General features: G+C 44.3%; 1 protein-coding gene across 2 annotated transcripts in view; it reads right to left on the minus strand.

Annotated features, from left to right (window-relative positions):
- UNC5A (unc-5 netrin receptor A) overlaps positions 1-21643 on the minus strand; it is a 164051-nt gene that overhangs the window by 51948 nt on the left and 90460 nt on the right. The gene's annotated exons all lie outside the window — the stretch shown is intronic.

Below are 21643 nucleotides of genomic sequence, written 5' to 3' on the forward strand. Positions count from 1 at the left end.
GCCACCAGATCCACTGAGCACACTTGTTTCAGTTAAAGGGAAAGGCTTCATCTTTCCTTCACTGTAATCAGGGCATCAGAAGCTCTGTGGGGATCTGAGCTAATTAGACAGTTAATTGGTCTGTAACGTTAATGAAAGTACAGTAACTGCATTGAGTGTTCTTGGCCACATTGCTGTCCACACAACCAACTCAGACGATCCAGTTCTCAAGCTTTGCTGTTTCCAACAAAACCGCTAGGAGTAAAGGCAGTGGAAAGTGGCTCCAGTGGTATTTTCCTTTCATTGGCTGAGTGTATGTCACAGCAAATGTCAAACGTTCCCAATCGTTGACATTGGACAACCTACCATAATTAAGAGTTCCTGGTAAATGTCAGAAACACTTTTAAAAAAGTAAATGACAAGTAAAGAAGTGAGTGACAAGAATTACAATTCTACATCATACATCATTTTACAATTGCCCTATGCTGGTGTACCAATAGCAATAATCAGAGGCAAAAGTTGAAGGCAGTCCCCTTAAAGGGAAGGCTGCCAAGAGATGGTATCACAGCAGCAATTATCTGTATTGTACACAGTTCTATAACTGTTTTTTCATTTATGGTACAGGTGAATCTTTGTTAATGAACATGCACACTAGTACATCATAATGGTTATGCCTGCTGCTACTAGTTATTGTAATACTTGATGCTATAATGGTCTCTGGGCTCAGAGCCAAACACTGCAACCCTGTTCTGGCTCTTTGCAGACATACGATCATTAGTTCCCATGGTCTCTTGAATCCTCCTTCCCACTCCTGCAGAGCTGAAGGGGACTCCTTGAGATCCTCTGGTCCAAGCTGCCACCACCTAGTGAATTACAATGGACTCCCTTAGCACACACAAGGACTTGCTAAGTGAATTGCAGTTCCCTCCCTTGCTAACATAAGCAAGCAGTAGCCCAAGCCAAAGCACGTGTAGAAGGAGTGTAATAGAAAGCAAGGTACTTTAAAAGAAAAGCATTGTTCTAACTACAGAGTTCTAGAGCAAAAGAGATATCACTTATACAACACCCCTTGTCTTGTAGGCACAGAAATAAAATTACAGAATTCGTCATTTCAGCCAAGCCATAAAATAAGTCAAAAACCTAACACCACTAGCTAGCACAGTTCTCTAATCCTACTAACAGGCTGAGATGGGCTTGTAGTCCTTGATGTTTCTGGATGCTGGGAGCCTGGACCCATTGCCCAGCTTGACTAGCATCCTGTGATCACTCTCCCAAAGCGAACAAAGGGAAAACTCAAAACTTCATGGTAGGGAAGTCCTTTTAAAACTTTTGTTTGGAAACATCTAGAATTTCTCAGCTCTGTCCTGACTGGTCAGTTGGCATTTCATCAGTTGTGATCCAAACCTCATAAGAATGTGGTGTTAAGTTCATTAGCATGCACCTCCCCACAACATTTAACTCTTTTGATGTCTGGGAGAAGTCCTCAGATGAATGAGAAGATCTCATTCATGACAGATGCACATACACTTCAAACAGGACATTCGCAACATTGGTGGCATATTACTGATACATCTACCTCCTCTTAAAACTGGTGGGTTTGTTGAGGTCTCAGAATAGAAAGGGTAATTGCTGCAGCAGCCTTTGGGACTGGTGGAATCCTTTTGCTTTGGCCTACAATCAGCTCCTATCCCATCCTGTCAAACTGTTGACACTCTTTAAAGCTTCACTCTCAACATATTCCCAGATGAATCTGTAGTCTTTTCTTCACAGACAGGCTGTCTATATTCTGCAGTCACTTGTAGAGAGATAGGTGGACAACCCATAGCATTATTGTGATATACAGACAGAGCTGTTGTTCCAATATAGACTCCCTATTTCTGTGCCTTAAATTCAGCCCTTTTCTTTTAGGTAGCTGAAAGTGCTATCTTTGGAAAGGCTAATAAAACCAATAGATGCAATTCACACTGGTCTAGATACATGGCGAGAACTCGTGTAGATTAGTGAACTATAACTGAGGAGACCCAGGTTAAAATCTCGACTCGGCCATGAAACTCTTCTTGGGTCAGCCATAGCCTGGACAGTTACTTTTTAAGAGTGATTTGTGCCCATTACTCATTTCAGCATTGCAAATTGGTCTGTTGCCATTGCTTGCTGTACTGTTGAAGAAGTAACTAGTTGCATTACTTTTTGTGCTGCTCACTCCTTTTTTGTTACTTCCATTACAATTTGGAAAGGAAAAACCTTTGGGTTGATAGAAGAATGACATAAACATGAAAAAATATCCTATTAAAATGCCTTTTACTTCCAAAAGTAACTAAATACCGTTATGTTTTACATGTATGAAGTAGCTTTGTTTGTGGGCATTGCATTACTTTTGAAATATGATTTTGTTATGCCCATGTTGCCCAAATAATTAATTAGTTACAGGTAACCATATTAATTGTTACCCCCAAGCTTAGCTTACTACACAGGGCTGTTGTAATCTCCTTGATAGAAATGTAATGTAACAAATGTAATAAATAAATTCCCTGTTCTACACAGTCATTGAAGGTACAAGAGCTCTCTCCACTTTTCACTCTGGCAATCCTATTACTGTACAGTATTTATTTAGGGTTGCCAGAGTGACAACTAAAAAGGTTTCCTGTACCTTTAATGATTGTATAGAAGAAGGAATGTCAGCAGCTGGCATATTTCCTGGTCGCATCACAAGCAGCACTTGCTAAAAGTCCTCTCTTCTACACAACCATTAAACATACAAGAGACCTCCCCAGTTTTCAGTCTGGCAATCCTATTGTTTTTATAATTTGAAGACATGAAGGCAGCAGGCTACTTTACAAACACTGCAATGGCCAATGGAACAAATTATCTTCTAAGCCCTGCACAGTACTACATATACTGGAAATGCTTTTAGATTCAACATCAAAATAAGAGGATCAATTAAAAATAAACAAACCCCAAACAGCCCAATAGATACTCTACTAAGAAAATGGGTGTTATCAAAGCTGTTCACGAGATACAGTGCTGACACATAAAGAATGCCCCTTCCCATTTTCTGCTCCTTCTTTGGAGGTCTTTAAAGAGAGGCTAGATGGCCATCTGTTGAGGATACTTTGATTGAGAGTCCCTGCATGGCAGGAGGTTGTACTGGATGGTCTTTGTGGTCTCTTCTAAATCTATGATTCTATGTTTTATGATTCTACTGTGTCATTGCCAAAGTCTTGGTTCTCTCTCCCCTGCATTCCCCTGCCCCCCCTTTCATGATGCCTCATGGTGCCCCCTGCATCAAAAATGCAAGCAGCTGGGGCTGCTGACAAGAAACTGCCCCCCCCGCCTGCCATCCCAGCCTCCACCAGGGCTAATCTATCACGGCAGGAAATGCTGCACGGCAGGCGCCCAGTGAACCTGTGCCGATCCCTCATGTCTGCATTTAACTGCTAATGAAAAAGAAATGTAGTGTGACCAATAAGGGACATAGCTCACTTCTCCGGGGGCCTCGTCTCGTCATGCCATACTGAGCTGATCCCGCTCCCTCCCCTCTGCCCCTTTCTCTGGCTCGCACAGCCGTTTGGCTGCTGCTGTGCTGTTGCTGGCAGGTCTGGCTTTAGGGTGGACAGGGTGGTGCCACTAAACACCTGAATGGGCAAGTGTAAAGCTTAGGCCATATCCCTTCTGGTTGCCTGGGGCCAACAAGGGCCTGTTTGCAATGCCGCCTGTGGCTGAGACCCCCATTCACTCTAGCACAAGCTACAAAGTGGCCTAGACAGGCAAGAGGAGGAAGATCCTCTATTTCGAAGCCTCAGCTACAAGCATTAAACACATTAGTTATATCAGAAGATGCTTCTTCAACCAGACAACAAGCACACACTTTTCTGCCAAAGCTGAAACCAGTGGCACCACTAGGGTTGGATCATCCAGTGTAGGAGGGGTAGGGCAAATAGTCTTGCCCCTCCACCCCACACAGCCAGATGCCTCCCCCACCGGCCTTGGACTTGGAAGGCAGTTGTACTCCCCCCCCCCAAAAAAAAGCCTTCTAAGTCCCCTCCCTGGATGTACCACCCCTCTGGGGTGTCACCCAATGCAGTCTGTACTCCTCACATGACCTAATGACACCATTGGCTGGGACTTCTCCTTGTCTTTCACATAGTTTGCAGCCTCCTCCTCTAGACATTTCCATATGGTTGTTGTTCCTTCTTACTTCCACATCAACATGAAGGCTTGGGGAGGCAGGGGAGCACAGGGCTTCCCACTCCTTTAATGGCTATACACAGTGAACCCTTCATAGCCACTGGGGGTTCATTCCAAGACCCTTCATGGATACCAAAATCCATAGATGCTCAAGTCGTATTGAATAAAATTCCATAATAAAATGGCATCTCTTATATAAAATGGAAAAATCAAGGTTTGGTTTTTGGAAATTATATATTTTAAAAATATTTTCAAGCCGTGGATGATTGAACCCATGGATATGGAGGGCTGACTGTATGTACAAAAAGCAATTAACAGGTCTTGCAGCCAGTTTTCTTGATAAGCAAGCAAGTACTGCCTGCCAAAATTACCCTTCATATACAGCTGTTGAATGTACAGGAGCCATATCTTCCTCTGCATGTGGTTCCCTCTCCCATCAGCCTCAGTCACCTCACCTCCTCCCCTTGCTGCTGCTTCACCCTGATAAGTCTCCCTCCCCTTCTCGTTACTTCATAGCCTTGGGCCAGGTTGCTGCTATTTCCATTCATTTCCCTTGCCCAATTTAAGCTTATTCCCTCAGGACTTTTGATAGCGGCAGCTGCTGCATGATCATCTCCTGCCAGCACCACCCCACCTTCTCTTAATACTCCCTAGAGCCTCTGTCGAGCCCTCCTTGGCCTGGAATTGAAGGCCACCTTTTACAATCATACAGGTGATCAATGGGCCAGGCCAGAGCAAAATAGTGTGCTGCCTGAGGCAGAGCACTAACAGGTACTGCCCTCTCCTCCTTCCCAGTTAGTGCATGAAGCTTAATGGTAAGGATTTTTTTTTTAATTAAAGAAAACCTAAATGCCTCTTCTTCCCTTGGCAGTAAAAATACAACAATAGCGAAGTAAATATTGCCATTTTACAGTCCGTTCATGATGCTCAAGATCTGCTGCTTCAGGCAGCTGCCTCACTTTGACTATTAGAAGTGCTGGCTCTGCCAATGGGACAGAAGTAGCTTCCATATGCCTTTAGATGTTTTTCCACACAATGAATTCTAAACAGTTGGTGTGTACCTGTGTAAAAAGGGGGAAGAATCATAGGAGAATCAGGCCTTCCCTCCCATGTTGGGCTTGTCTACACCAGAATACTCCAGGATGCTCCCAAAGTATTTTGGCCCCAGAGATGCTCCAGATTCCTCTCCAGTATCTCCACACTCTGGATCGGAGCCGGGTAGCTGTCTATACATGCATCTGTACCAGCCCACCTCATCACCGCGGTTGTGAATCTCCTCTGAGGTCAGAAACGAGGCATCCAGTGTCAATTACTTGGCTGGGTGCCCTATTGTGACCCCACTTGAGCCAATGGTGGTAGTGCTGGGAAGCACAATGGGATGTTTGTGTAAACAGCTGCCCAATATCACTACAGAGTGCTCCAGATTTTCTTGCAAAGTCTGGAGCAAAAGGCAAGTTTTTAAAATCCAATTTAGGTACAGATAGGGTGGCTTTGGTGTGGAACTGGTTTTCCCTCATGAAGACAGTCTGCACTTGAATTGGGGATTTGGCTCTACATCATGTAGACAGGTTATGGTGGGGGTGGGGGGGACTAGTCTACTTGGCCTTTGTAGACATGCCACCTTTTTACTCAACCCCAGTGGAAAATAAGCTCTCTTTCAATGGCCTTGGCTTTTGAAAATATGGTAGGAGATCCAGTCACAGTGTTCCCACCATCACATTTCAACTGGCCTTTAGGCTAAGCAGGAAAGCTACATTTGAATTAATCTTATGTGTTAATGACTCTTTCACTGTATTCTGTGGTTTAAAATTTTGTTGTCGTTTGTTGTTGTTAACTGCCCTCAAGTCATCATGGTGACCCTGTGAACATCTCCAAGCCTCCCTATTCTCAACTGCTCTGCTTAGGTCCTGTAAATTCAGGCCCATGACCTCCTCGACTGAGTCTATCCATCTGGCATGCAGTCTTCCTCTCTTTCTGCTTCCCTATACCTTTCCTAGCATTATAGTCTTTTCTAATGAGTTGTGCCTTTTCATAATGGGGCCAAAGTATGACAGCATTAGTTTTGTCATCTTTGTTTCTAGGAAGTTCAAATTTGATCTGTTCTAGGACCCATTTAATTGTCTTTTTAGCTGTCCCCAGTATCCTCAGAGTTCTTCTCCAGCACCATATCTCAAATTAGTTTATTATTTCTTTCTGTCAGCTTTCTTCACTGTCCAGCTCTTGTACATGGCTTTTGAGAAGCATTTGCTCTTTCTAAATCTTACAAAACTAAGAATCTGGGCTAAGAAAAGAAGTTTATCATATGACCTTGGATCTAGGGGCTAAACAGACTGCCCCTTTGGAGTGGCCTGCTGCCACCTCTTTCCTCCCTGGATCAGGACCATGGCATCTACGCACTAAGGCCCCAATCTGGCATTTTCTGGCACTTCTTCTGATGTGGACACTGCGCCAAAGGAGTGCCGTGACATCACCTGCCATGTGGTCGGGCACAGGTGTGATGCTGGCACCAGGGCAGTGTCAGGGCTTGGGTCGTGCAGACACCATGCCCCCACACTGCCCTGAGACCATATAACACCAGTTTATTCAGCCTCCTAGTCTCTCTTCTTCAGCCTAACCCAACAGAGGTGTGTGTGTGTGTGTTTAGTGTTCTTATGGGGATGAAGTGGGAAGCAGGAGATCCACGTATGCTCCCTTGTGCTGAACATGGAGGAAAGGCCAGATATAACTAAGCAATTAACTAATTGCTCCTGGGAGGCAGGGTGGAATTTTTCAAAAAGTAACAGAAAACCCATGCAATAATATTTCTGTCATCCATAGTCACAAAAACATTTGGAAGATGCCATTTTTATTTCTAGTGTGCACATCAAAAGCTGAGACTGAGAAACAGTAAGTTACTCATGAGCATGCAGAGAGTTTTTCTGCTGCAGCAGACACATTTCAAAGCAAAAGCAAGTATGTTGAGACTAAATGTGCCTTAGATCTTTTCAGTTCTCATTCAATGGCCTGCTTAGATCTGCAAGTTTAAATCAATGTAATTAGTAGATCAATAGACTAATCTTTAACTGGAGGTTAACATTTGCCCTGGTGTTAACTGGTGAAACTGAAAGTCTCAACAGTCCAGTGACAGACAGTGGGCTCCATGTCAGGGGTAGGGGAAATCTGCTCTGAAAAAAGAAAGAAAGAAAGAAAGAAAGAAATCTGCTCTGGGTTGATTCAAGAGCTATTCAGGATGAGAAACCTATTTGGAGTATAGGGTTCAGCACCATGGATATGCCTTTAAGATTTACTTGAAATGGATTCACTACATGTGAAGTTAATGGCTTTCATGGCTGGCATCCATAATTTTTTGTAGGTTTTTCGGGCATCCCTGACATGGAAACCATTGGCTGCCCCTGCAACTCTCTTTCCTACTTGAAGGGAGAGTCTAATTCAGCCCTGCACCAGCTAGGAGGAAAAGGCCTGAAGAGTGGTGGGGAAACAGGGATGAGATTTCAGGGGCTGTGTCCCTGCTTGGTGCATCTCAGATTTTGGAGGGCAACCAACATCTCTTAAATGTACATCTGTTGTTAAGTCTTCCCCCATCCCACCCCTGGAAGTGGTTGGCATTTTTGTCTGATGTGAAATGACTACAGTCAGTTCAAGGTTGTGAAATGGAAGTTATGCATGAGGTTCCATGGTACATGGCTTATGCAGATGAGGATTGGGTTGCACATTCGTTTGCACAATGTTGCAGGTCAATGAAGTGGCATTTCACAATGGTAGTGTCACTCCATGAATGTAAAATTGTGCTCTGTCTCCTCAGTGTACAATCTCACATTCTTACACCCTGTGGCAAAATTGATTTTAAAAAATGAATAAACCTTGATGATAGGTTTTGCATCATTCTGCATCCAGTGCTAGCCCTAGTAGAAATTTTTCATGTCAGGTTGAAACCTGAAAGTCTATGGCTTTTCTTCTGGTAGCAATAAGAACCACAGACCATGGTAGAGCATAAGAATATCAGTAGCAATATATCTTTTAAATTTGAATTTTCAGCACTGATGGGATTTGAACCTTATGAAGCCATGTTTTGGCTCTAGTGTGTTGCTATTATAAGGAATACTATTTGCAAGACTGCCAAATTGAAGAGAAGAAAAAAGCTTTAAAGACAGCTTTTCCTTCTAATGATGCATGCCAGAGGTTTTGTTTATTAGATTGTTAGCTACTGCACATTTAAAAGAAACAGCACCCTTCCTTTCTCTGTTCCCCAAAGATTCCAGATGGCCATTTTGATCATGCACAAGTCCATTTAATCACTCTGATTCTCGCTAATGAATCACACAGGTTACCATACTTATGTACATGCTGGACATAGCAATTTCAGGGCAAACATATCATGCTTCCACCGATACACTTTTGCACAGCAAGACTGCACATTCAATTCACTGTGTTTTTAATTATGTTAAGTTGTGTTTTAGCTTATAATTGGTGGTTTTATGATTTATGTATTTATGTATTTTAATGTAGTATTTGTTCTGTGAACCAGCCAGAAAACATGTGGTATGAGAGTGAGCTATAAATAGTCAATAGAATGGAATAATATAATAAATAAAATGCTTTCTTCCTTAGATGCATGTGTCCCAGTTCTGCCCTCCATTTAAAAAAATGTGCATTGTCTCTTCCGGTTTCACCCATCTGTTTGTTCACAACTAGAAAAGTTCTTATCCCCTGCCTAGATGTAAAGAAATGTACAGTTATTGCACTTCTTTAAAGGGAGGAATGGGAGAAAAGAAGAAGCAGGAAAAAAAACAGAAAAGCAGTCAATTGCCTGCCAGTGACTGCGCTATTATCTGCCTGCCTCTTGACTGGGGGTAATTTCCCTGTCCATGATTGGCAATTGCTACCCAAATGTGATTGAAAGGCAAAAGAGCATTGCCTCAAGGCAAAGCAGCCACTGCATTCCAAGTTTCAAGCGAAGGTCCAACTGCACCATGGGCTAGGCTAAGAGCAAAGGGTGATCTTTCTGTGATGAGACCTGAGGTATGTAGCTTCATGCTACATAAATCCAAATTCCTCGTGCTGCATTGCATCAGATCAGAGGAAGGTGGCTTACATTGAATCGAGCTATTTGCTCATCTTGCCCAGAGTCTGGAAAAGTTATGCTTTTGAAACTACAACTCCCAGAAATCACCAGCCAAAATGGTCACTAATCAGAATGGCTTAGGGACTCCGGAACATTAAGTGAAAAAGGAACTTTTCTATTCCAAAATCTTATCTAGCTCAATATAGTGCATTCCTACTTTCACCAACCCACCAACCCAGACTGCAGCTCCTATCACGTCCCAAGGAGCTGGGGGTGATGGGAGTTGTAGTCTACTCCATCTGGAAGTCATCAAGATGGGGAAGATGGATCATCTCCAATAGGCAATAATTCTCCACGGCCCAGAGAAGCCCTTTGCATCACCTGCCTTAAAAAAAAAAACAACCCCCCTCCCTGCATTAAAAAACAAAACCCACTTCCCATCCACGGTCCTCTGGAAGTAGCTTGTTTGCTAGCCATCCTGCTGATGTTTCTAACTGGCGATATGAGCAACTGGATTGAGGACTATCTGCCTATCAAACAGGTCCCAAGTGGTGGATGAATCTATCATTCCCCATGACCTGCACTGATGCCATGCCATTGAATTGGGCCACCTCATGGCTAATGTGTTTTGTTTTTCTATGGGAGTTTGGAGGAATCACCTTTCTAAGGTACATGCTCCTGCAGAGAAGAGGGAGGTTTCATATCCTAGGCAGGGAAAAGGTCCAGAGACACATTCTGGAGGGCAAGCATATAGAGAATGTGTGGAGGGGGACAGATCACTGAAGCTCCCTTCCCCCAGCCTCAGGGACTAGGCTCTCCCTCCAGCAACAGCTAATAAAGCCGAGTCCTAAATAAGCATTTGATTAACAAATGCTAAAGCGGCGATTGTGTCACTTTGTGGAGCTGTAATTGCTGCTGATAATTGGCTGCTTAGAATTTAATAAGCAATTAAACAGAAAGGAATTCAGGGGAATTAATGCCAAGCATGATCCCCGCCTGCTCCCCACCTACCTGTGCACTTTCCCCCTGCTCTCCACCCACTTGGCAGCTTGTTGCCTCCCCCCAACCCCCCCCCCCATACATTGTCCTTACCTGCAAACTTTCCACACGCTCCCCTTGTGCCAGAATTCCTACATCCTCCATAAGATTTTAGAGTCCTGACAGCAAAGTGATTTTCTTTGCACGCCTGTCAGCCATCTAGTTTTTTTGATTTACTCACATGTGCCTACAGGTATCCCATGGTAGACTTCTCACATAAGTAGTGCAAAGATCCTTGACTCACTGGCTTGTCTCTTGATGCTATTTTCCCACTAGTTGGTTCAGATGGTCCTGTACTGCTTCATGTTCAAGCCACTCCAGACATCCCTCATGGTTCTCCAGGAGAGATGTCCCTTTTCCCAGACACATTGTGTCTCTCTGTTCTTCCCTTGCCCACCTGTAGCAGGAATCCTGCATTCTCTTTATAAACTAAGCTCTACACACATGACATTCATGCCTTTGTATGGTCTTTGTATGGTTCAGGGATGTGGTGGCTCAGCATTTAAGACACTGACTCTGAAAACTGAAAGCTCACAAGGTTGGCAGTTTCAAATTCAAGTGCCGTGTGATTGGATGAGCTCCTGTCACTAGCCCCAGCTTCTGCCAATCCAGCAGTTTAAAAGCATGTAAAAGTGGAAATAGATAAACAGGTACCACTTCAGTGCACAGCGTTGTGTGCAGTCATACTGGCCACATGATCACACAGTCATCTTTGACAATGCTGGCTCTTCAGCGTAGTAATGGAGATGAGCGCGCGCGCGCACGCACGCACACACACACACACCACAGTTAGACACAACTAGGTCAAGGGAAAACCTTTATCTTTATGGTCCTCTACATGTATCTCCAAGATCTGGATTAAACTGTATGCATTGCCCTTTGTGTTCTGTATGTTGCCAGAATAATCAATTGAGGATTGTTTCGCTGTTGCACCAAAAGGTATGGGTTAATTCTCCCTTTCTGAAACCAGTGTCCTCCAAATGCGTTAGACTACAACCTCCATCATCCCCATCCAGGATGGCCAGTGAGAACAATGGTATTTTTAGTCCAACATAGCTGGAGAGCATCATCTTGAGGAAAGAGTGTCCAACCAAGGGCCCATTCCCACTATGGTTTAAACCGGATTGTGTCGAATAACGATCCAGTTTAAACCACTATGGTTCCCTCTTGAGAATCAATTTAGAATCGATTCCTGGGGGGAGGGCAGGGTTTCCCCCCATTTAACCCGTGTCAAAAAGGAGCTGGGTTTTCCTGCTCCTTTTTGGGCTGAATCAATTTATTGTTGATTCAGCCCAGTGGGAATCCGCCCTGGCAGCCCCTCTCCACCCTGACCGTGCCTCCCTCTGTCCTCCCACCCACCCTTCCTTCCTTCCTTCCTTCCTTCCTTCCTTCCTTCCTTCCTTCCTCTCCTCTTCCTCCTCCTTCCCTTCTTACCTCCTGCCTGGGGGCCCTGGCAGTAGCGGTGGTGGGAGCTGGCAGGGCTCCCTCCACCACCTGTTCTGGCTTACTTGCCTCCATTCGTCTTTCCCGCGGTGGCGGCGGCAGAGTAGGCTGCCAGCCGGGGCTCATTGGATGTGCCTCCACCCAGTGTGCCTCAGTCCATCCTCCAATGACATCCAGGACAGAGCCCTGGCTGGCAGCCTTCACCACCACCACTGCCTCCGCCTCTGTCCTCCAGGCTGCTGGGGCTCATTGGATGTGCCTCCATCCTGGACGTTGTTGGAGGATGAACTGAGGCACGCCGGACAGAATACGTCCAACAAGCTCCAGCCGGCAGCCTTCTCCACCGCTGTGGAAAGGACAGACGGAGGCAAGTGGTGGAGAAGGATCCAGCCCCCGTCCTCCAGGCCTGCTGCCTCTCTCCTTCCGCACTGGCCTCCTTCTAAGGTAGGCCTACCGGGGCTGAGAAGGGAAGGAGGCCAGGCAGCAAGGAGGAGGATGACTAAAGAAGAGAGGGCCGATGAGTCCTGACAGCCCCTGCCGCCACCACCATTGCCAGGGCCCCCAGGCAGGAGGTTAGGAGAGAAGGAGGAGGAGGAGGAGGAGGAGAGGAAAGAAGGAAGGGAGGGAGGGAGGATGTATGGCTGGAAGGACAGAGGGAGGCATGGCAGGAGAGGCTGGAGAAGCCTCTTCTGCCATGTCAAAATGAAGCCTGTCAAAACAGGCACTTCAATTCCTGAAAAGAATCCTGAAACTGGTGCAAACATAGTGGGAACCACTGTGTTTGCGGAACCGTTTTTAGGATTCGATTCAAGAATCAAATCTACAGGTAAGTGGGAATGGGTTCTAAGACTAGGGTGACCCCAGTTCAGATTAGTGATGGACAAACTGATCCCTGCCATCATAATCTGATTTACGAAAGCTGGAAAGTGAAGAAAGCTGAGAAGAAAAAAATCACATTTGAAATGGGATGATGGAGCAGATACCATGGCCTGTCAAAATGACCAAAAATGGGTCCTAGAGCAAATCAAGACTGGCCTCTCCATAGAAGCCAAAATGACCACTGTGGATATTGTATTTTGGGCATATCATGAGACAATATGACTCATTAGAAAACATGATAATGCTTGGTAAAGTGAGAGAGAGCAGGAAAAGAGTATGACCACATTTCCTGACTGAAAATCAAGGAAGCCATGACTCTGAGTCTGCAGAACCTGAGCAAGGCTGTTGATGAAATGGTGTCATTGTGGTATCTCATTCACAGGGTTATCATAAGTTGAAGCCAACTTGACAAGAACAAATTGACCTCAGTGCTATACTGAATCTAAATCTAGGAGCCCTGTTATGAACCCAGCACTATAAAATCAAGGTCTTTCAAACCATTTGCTGCCCACATCTTAAGAAAGTGCATTTTGAGAGTACAGTCCACCCTTTTTTTTACGCAGGGGATCCGTTCTGAACTCCCCCCCCCCCCCCAAAAAAAAAACCTCCGCATATGCTCGAGCCCCATTGAAAGTAATGTGGCTTGTGCATGGAGCGGCTGTGCCAATTTATCTGAATGGGATGCACTGCCCCTTGCCCCCCATGCACTCCCTCACAGCTCCCTTGCAGCTTTCAGCGTATGTGTCCACGTATAACGCGGGTGCACTGTATAATGTGTGTAGCAGAACATTTTCCCCCTACCCCTTGTGTTACCACTCATCATGAGTTAAACCAAACATCCTCTGTTGGCCACGTTTACCTGTACTTTGTTTACAACAGTGAGTAATTGTTCCAAGCACGTGCAATCAAGGGATATGTTTACTTTCATCAGTAAGGAGTGACATCTAAGCATGCAAAAGATGTCAGAGTATGGGTGTTTAGTTATGCCACTTATGCAGATCACACAAGCACAGAAAAGAAAATTAACTTGGGACTTTTTCACATGGTGACCAATAATAATAACAACAACAACAACAACAACAACAATAATATCTCCCGCCTCTCCTTGCAGATTGAGGTGGGATTACAACACAATAAAAATACAAAAATACAATAAAAAGTTACAATTAACCCCTAAACCCTCCCACCTTTAGAAATAATAAAAATTCCACAATTAAAATGGTTACATCAATAGCATAATCTAAAATAATCAAAATGCAATGAACCATTAAAGGTGGATGGGGTTATCCTTCTTTGGGAGGTGAGTCTGGGAAGGCCCACCAGAAGATATCCATCTTGACAGCCTTCTTAAAGGCATCTAGGGTGGTGACAAGACAGATCTCCTCTGGTAGGTCATTCTACAGTTTTGGAGTGGCAGTGTAGAAAGTCCTATGGGAAGTTGTAGCTAATCTGGTCTTCTGTGGCTGGAGTAGATTCTTCCCAGAGAATCTGAGAGTGCAGGATGGATTATATAGGGAGAGACGTTCCCGCAAGTAGCTTGGACCCAAGCCATGTAGGGCTTTAAAGGTGATGACCAACACCTTGTACCATGCCTGGAAGCTGATTGGCAGTCAGTGAAAAGTTTTTAGAACAGGTGATATATGGTCAAACCTGGATTTGCCAGTGACCAGTCTGGCTGCCATGTTTTGGACTAATTGTAGCTTCTGAATTTGGCACAAGGGGAGCCCCATGTAGAGGGCATTGAAAAAATTGAGACGAGAGATTACCAGCACATGTACCACCACATCTAGGTCCCGCTGGTTCAGGTAGGGTCACAGCTGGCATATGAAACCTTTGTCCTTCCATCCCCAAAATGGTTAAAGTGTTGGCAACCCGGAAAAGGAAGCAAATCCGCTAATGGTTATACAATCATAGAATCATAGAGTTTGAAGAGACCACAAAGTCCATCCAGTACAACCCCCTGCCATGCATCCCTGACAGATGGCCATCCAGCCTCTGTTTGAAGACTTCCAAGGAGGGAGACTCCACCACTCTCCGAGGGAGCCCTTACTGTCAGGATGTTCCTCCTAATGTTGAGGTGTAATCTCTTTTTGTATAGCTTGCATCCATTGTTCCGGGTTCTAGTCTCTTGAATAGCAGAAAATAAGCTTGCTCCCTCCTCAATATAGCTTGGAAATAACTTCTTTGCACATGCTCCAAACTGTCATTTCCACAAGTGCGCGCGCGCACACACACGCACACACACACATGCTCCAGAAAGGGAAGGGAAACCGGGGAGGAAAATCCTCTTTGCCCCAGAAGCTGTTTCAGAGGAAGGCAGGCTGAGGTTTCCCTTTGCAAACTGCCATAAAACCACACACACACACACGAGACAGATTGAGAGAGAGAGAGAGATGTTGAGGAGGTGGCTGGTCCATAAACCTGCCTTATTTCAGCGAGGGCTGAAACTCCCAGATGAGCTCCTTTTCCAGGATATATCCTCAACTTCTCCCTCCTGTACAGGACGAATTCCAAAATGCCCTCTCTCTTGCTCTCCCACCAGCTGTTCCCTTTGAGGCTGCAACAGGACGAGATCAGCCATGAAAGGGAAAGAGGAGTTTGTGTTGTGTGTATGTCCCTTTAAGAACAGGCTGCTTCCCGCTCCTCGGCACAGCAAAGGAACCCTGGGAAATCTGGGAACAGGGAGAATCCGGCACATGGTTTTCAGACTGCTGCAATTATGTGACTAAAGCAAATTTGTGAATGAACTGGATATGAAAACACGGTATTTTTGCGAAAATGCGTATTTCACTTTCTGTTTGGTTTCTAACTGGTTTGTGCACAGAATCATCTGAAAAGCAACTGCAAAATTGTCCCTAATGCCCTGGATGACCCTGCATTGTGACCAGTTTAACCTTCCAATTTTCCCTGTGTGAAAAAGGACCACAGTTTTAATTATGAAAATGTTTTAAATCCAGCCTAGTAATACCTACAAGAATTATGTCCATGCTTGCAAAGGCCATATTATTTCCTAGTTCTGTGCTCAGTAATTGAAACCAAATACTCTATAGCATGGGGTTAAAACAGTGGCTTACCTTTCCTGAATTCAGTGCTAATTCGGGAAGCAGCTGTGTTCTATCGTACAGAAATTGCTGCCAAATCACCACCCGGTTCCGTCCTGGATGCAGCCTGGGTTGTCAAACTGCTTTGGCAGCCATTTTTAGAAGTCAAAAGCTTCTGTGTTGAAAAAGACTTCTAAAAATGGCCACTGAAGTGGCTTAGACGACCTGAGCTGCATCTGGGATGGACCCAGGCGACTATTCGGTGGCAATTTCTGTGTGATAAGACCCCGCTGCCTCCCAAATTAGCACTGAATTTGGGAAAGGTAAGCCGCTCTTTTAACCCCATGTGATAGGGTCCCAAATTAATCCTAGTTTGATAAAATCCCTAGTTTAGATTCCCATGGAATCCTATGAAATCAACTATGGGGGAAGGGGGGGGCGTCATTTGTTGTGGTTGCTACCTCTCATCCTAACTTGCCTCACAACAACCTTGTGAGGATGAAAGAAAGGGGAGAATAACAATCACTTCCTTGAGCTACTTGGAGGAAAAGTAGGGGTGAAATGTAATAAATAAATAACCAGGTAGCTAAACTGTTGTTAAAAGCAATTGATTAGAAGTCAATGAGAATCTACCCCCAACACATAATGAAAAGACTGAAAGCAACTTTAAATAGTTTAATCGATGGGAAGAACAATGAAATTACAGAATGTGCATATGCCTCCAGGTTCTTACAGACATAAGGAATGCTTTGTTGTATTAGGCCCTGTCGCTTTTAGTATGGCTTTTTGTCCAACAGCTACTGGGAAGCTCACAAGCAACGTGCAAAGGCAATTAACATTCACTTGTTTTATGTACCCCTATAGCTGGTTGTTGATGTTGTTGTTGTTGTGTGCTTTCAAGTAGTTTTCAACTTATGGCGACCCTAAGGTGACCTTATCACAGAGTTTCCTTAGCAAGATTTGTTCAGAACAGATTTGCCATTGTCTTTTTCTGAGGCTGAGAGAGTGTGAGAGTTATACTGCCTCTGAATAGAGAAGTTCTATTTTAGCTGTCATAGCTAAAAATGTTCTCTTCGGGTTCAGGATGATCTACGCCTTCTGATGTAAAACTTCTTTCCACGTTATTCAAAAAGCTTATTTATATTCAACATAGTGAGTTCTGTCCAATCACTGCCTAGATTCCAATTTTGAAAAATGGCTAAAAATATATGCAAGTCCCATCTAGATGTGCAGATCAGCAAAATTAATCTTTATGTTACACGTACCTAGAAAACAACATACCTGAAGAAATTATAAAATCTCCTTTTAAATGGGTATGTATTTGTATGATATGTATTTGTCAGAGATATTAAATGGAATTTTGCTGGTCAGTCCCTCACTAGAGTTGACCTATCACCTCAATTGTTTTATGGTGAGTTAGCACACAGGGAAATCTCACTGTTTTCATGGGTCTAGCATTGTCAGAACTAACATTAAGATTTAGGCCATCATATTTATTAGGTAACCTGTCTTAGACCCTTATCACATGATGGGTTTTGCAACTCCAATCTGAAGCCACTCCGGGTCCAACCATGCAAATTCACGTTATAACAGATTGTCACACGTGACTGCTTTCTATGGGGAATCATTCCAATGTCAATCCTAGGTCAATCCAAAGTCACTTTGGAATTCAGTGAATTTGGTAACAAGCGAATTAACAAAACTTGTTTCCAAGCTCACTTCAGTTTCAATCCAAAATGGTCTGGTGTGGGAGACCACTTTGCTTCCGCCGCCTCCTCCTCCTCCACCCTGATCTCACCCCCACTGGCCCCCTGCATCCTGGTGCTTCCTCCTCCTCCTTCACCTTGATCTTGCCCCCACTGGCTCTCTGCGTCCTGGTGCTTCCTCCTCCTCCTCCACCCCGATCTCGCCCCCACTGGCCCCCTGCGACCTGGTGCCTCCTCCTCCTCCTTCACCCCGATCTCGCCCACACTGGCCCCCTGCGTCCTGGTGCTTCCTCCTCCTCCTCCTTCTTCACTGGGGGCAAGCTAAGGAAGGGGGAAGCGGAGGTAGCAGAGAAGGATGACAGCTAAGGAGGGGGCAAGTGGAGGTAGCAGGGAAGGATGACAGCTAAGGAGGGGGCAAATGGAGGTAGCAGGGAAGGATGACAGCTAAGGAGGGGGCAAACGGAGGTATCAGGGAAGGATGACAGCTAAGGAGGGGACAAACGGAGGTAGCAGGGAAGGATGACAGCGTTCAGAGCCCCACTGAGCATGCACAAGGGTGGCAATTCAAATTGTTGAATACGTCTGGTGTGGTAATTTATTTTGCACTTGCTCCGCTTTTCCTCAGGAATTACCACTATTTCGCTTTTCACATGAATTGTCTTGGATTCGAATTGACTCTGCTTCCCTTTCCCTTCGCAATGGCTTTGTATTGGAGTTAGACATGACAGTCATTGCATTAAGTCAGCCCCCATGATTCTGGGTCCCAGATTATTTCTGCAAAGGTGCTTCTGGTTTTAGAAAACCCACTGAGTGCATGGGTGCAAATAAACCCCTTTGTTGTTGTTTTCACTTCTAGTGTGTTTTTATGTAAGTGTGTCACTTCTACTGTGTTTTTCTCTTTTTCTCTTTTCTTTTGCTAGAGCTTCTAATTCAGTGATTCAGGGAAGAGAAAGTGTCCTTTCCACTTAGGAACTAGCAATGACATCAGTTACAAGCCGTATACATGTATACAGACACACATACATACAAATGCAGTATAATACTTTTCTATCTGAGATTCATGGATGGATGCTCTAGTTTTAACATACCTTGTTGCAAAGCTGGCAGTACTGTTATCTCACAAACTAGGCTTATCTAGTGAGCACATACATTATCTGCTTAGAGTGATCTTGTTTTGTAGCACCTTCTTTCATGTGTGTCTGTGTGTGTGTGTGTGTGTGTGTGTGTGCCTTCAAGTTATATAACAACAAGGCACATAACAACAAGCTATGCACAAACCAGGCCTGAGCCTGCTTAGCTTCCAAAATAATAATACTGTAATAAATAAATAATAAAACTTTTATTTTTATCCCACTGTTTTGTGATGAGACAATCAAAGTTCTAGGTCTAGGATATTTAGGCTTCTACCCTCTTTCATTATCATTTCAGAAAGTTAAGGCTGTGTATATTTGACCTTTTGGCATCCTGTTCAATAATTATGATGTCCTAAGTCTAACTTATGACATCACAAATAACTTGTAGGGAATGATTGTGGCATATGCATTGACTATGTCCCCCCAACCCTAGTTTTTAAGATCCTCATGCCCCATCTCCAGCTCCGCCCCCAGCCTTTTTGCAGTTGCCAGAAAATGAGAGCTAGGGGAGCCTGATGCATCCAGCCTTCCTCTTGTCACTGGGACCCAGTGACAGGAAGACGGCTGGGCATGCCATAGCTCATTTCCTGCTCTCCATCAACTTAGACATGGCTTGGGGGTGGGGTGGGGGTGAGGAAGGGGATAAGTGGCTTGAAAGTTAGGTTTACTTCCAGGTCACTCTCTTTTGGAAATTAAGTTCTCTCCTGGGCCTAAAAGAGTGGCCAATGTGGCTCACTAATCCTCAACAATTGCCCACCTCTGTTGTAGAGAGGGTATAGGAAGAAATGAGTATTTAGCTGGCAGAGTCAATTTAACATAGTTTTTTGTGGGTTTCAATTTAACTTTTATTAATTTGGAATGGGCACTGCTTCCACATATGCTTGCTTTTGCAGCTTTGCATGAGGAGTGTTTAATACATTTTCTAGTTTAGCTTCATGTTCATAAGAACTAGAAACTTGTTGCTTCAAACCACGTTTTAAGCTGAGCATTTCAACATAACTATTTTTGGACAAGATATGACAGTATGTTTGTACTTTGCGATCAGGACGGAGATCCTGCAAGGCCTTGCGGTGTTACATGATGATGATGATGATGATGATGATGATGATGATGATGATGATGAAACAGGCATCTTCTGGTAATGCCATTAAGCATGATACATTAATTGAATTTGGTTTTAAAAAGTCAAGTCTTGCCATGCAGCAGAGTCACACAGATGACACCCCAATTCACCCTCACCCCAGCTCTATGAAAGAAGACACTTCCCAGAATTATCTTGCAATCTCCATTTTTCCTGTTATAAAGAAGTAAATTCCTCCCTCCCTTGGAAGGTAGGAACCCTGCAAGTTGAAAGAAAAGCACTACAACAACAACAACAACAACAATAATAATAATAATAATTTATATTCTGCCTTTTCCCAGAGGAATCAAGGCAGATTACAGCAAAAACTATAATAAATACAAATAACAATAAAATCACATTTCAAAATCACAATATACATGATGTAGGGAGAATCATGTCCCTAGCCTAATATCCACTGCTGCTGGCAGGTGATGTTATGAGGACAAATGAGAGGGGATTCCTCTAAATAAAGGAGTCCATATTGTAACAATGATATGCCACAACTTCCCTTCACATCACTACTGCCATGTCACTGGTGCCTCTCTCACAGGCGAGCTTCCTCTCAAACAGCTGGGCTGGAGTGATGTTCCTGGACTCAAAGGTCTGTGAGCCAGCTTTTAAAGGTGCCTCTCTCACAAGCATGCCTCCCCTCAAACAGATGGGTTGGAGTGATGCTCCTGGGCATTCAGTACTGTGGGAGGGGAGGGTGCAGCAGTCCGGCTCACATTGTAAATAGCAACAAAACCTCGCCTCTAAAGTACTGAAGATCTAGGTTATGTCAGTAGTAGATGCCAAGAGAGTGAGAGAGTTGTTTATTGTACCTTCTCATAGTAGCAAAAAGCACCATGGCTGAGGTAAAGAAAAGATGGAAAAGCTGGTTGACTAAACTGTGAAAAAACTGCAGAGCTATAGAAACTGACGTTTTATGTTCATCGGCACTGGTGGTGGGTGAATTAATATAGAATCATCTGTGAGTAACTGGAAACTGTTTTGGAACTGCTGGAATAACATATGAAAGGCAGAATTGGTCTCAGAGTGACGTGTTTGCTTGGTTTACAGTCATTACAGATGTCCTGTCCCCAGTGCAGCCTCCTGCTATCAGTGTACCCCATTAGGTCCAATGTACAAATGACTATTATTACAAAGGGACTGGAACATAGTGCTCTGTTTTCTCCTTTGGACCCTGGCTTTCCCCTTTGTGATGCATTTAAAGATGCTAGAGTCGCTAGTTCCAGTACAAAGGGAAAAACAGGAAGGACTTTTTGAAGATGGAAACATTCAAACCCTGACAAAGGCTTCACAGTCAGTGCCTCTGAATGGCCCAACCTCTGAGCTTGGCTCCAAATGTTACCCTACACACCAATTAGTGAACAGACGGATAGCAATAGTCAGTGTTTTCCTATCATATTCCTCACCAGCCTTAGGTTGATTGGCTGGTCCCAGCCCAAAACATTTTGCTGCTTTAGGGGGGGAATAGCAAATGGCATCTCTTCACCCATCCAAATTAAGGTGCGTGCTACCTAAAAGCCAGTAGAGTTATTTCCACACCAGAGGCAGAAAAATCTCACAAGTGCCTGCCACACAGCTCTCCCCACTTCTAGCAGAAAAATACAATAACAATTGACAATTGGATGCCCCTTCAGGACACCTTAGATCTGTTGCCAGAGGCGGGTGTCTCACTCCAGGCTGGTCCTGTCAGTTGGTACCCTCATTTACACACCCATTGGAGCATGGAAATAAATATTATTTATTCAGTTATTTGTATAATAATAATAATAATAATAATTTATTCCCCTCCTGGGAATGTAGGAGGAAGGCTAGGCAAAGAGAAAGAATTGCAAAGAAAATAAGCCATGATGATGATAATGATGTTGATGTTATTGTTGTTATTATTATGGCTGATTTTCTTTGCAATACCTGCTCTTTGCCCATCCTTCCCTCCTGCATTCCCAGCAACACCTAGTCTCTTCCTTTGCTTGTCCTTGTCTTGTTGCGTAGGCCAAGATGTTGCTGCGTCACATAGGATAACAAGTCCTATCCACAGCCCTATGGGC

Source organism: Sceloporus undulatus, chromosome 2 (assembly GCF_019175285.1).
Source record: "Sceloporus undulatus isolate JIND9_A2432 ecotype Alabama chromosome 2, SceUnd_v1.1, whole genome shotgun sequence".
Lineage (NCBI taxonomy): Eukaryota > Metazoa > Chordata > Lepidosauria > Squamata > Phrynosomatidae > Sceloporus > Sceloporus undulatus.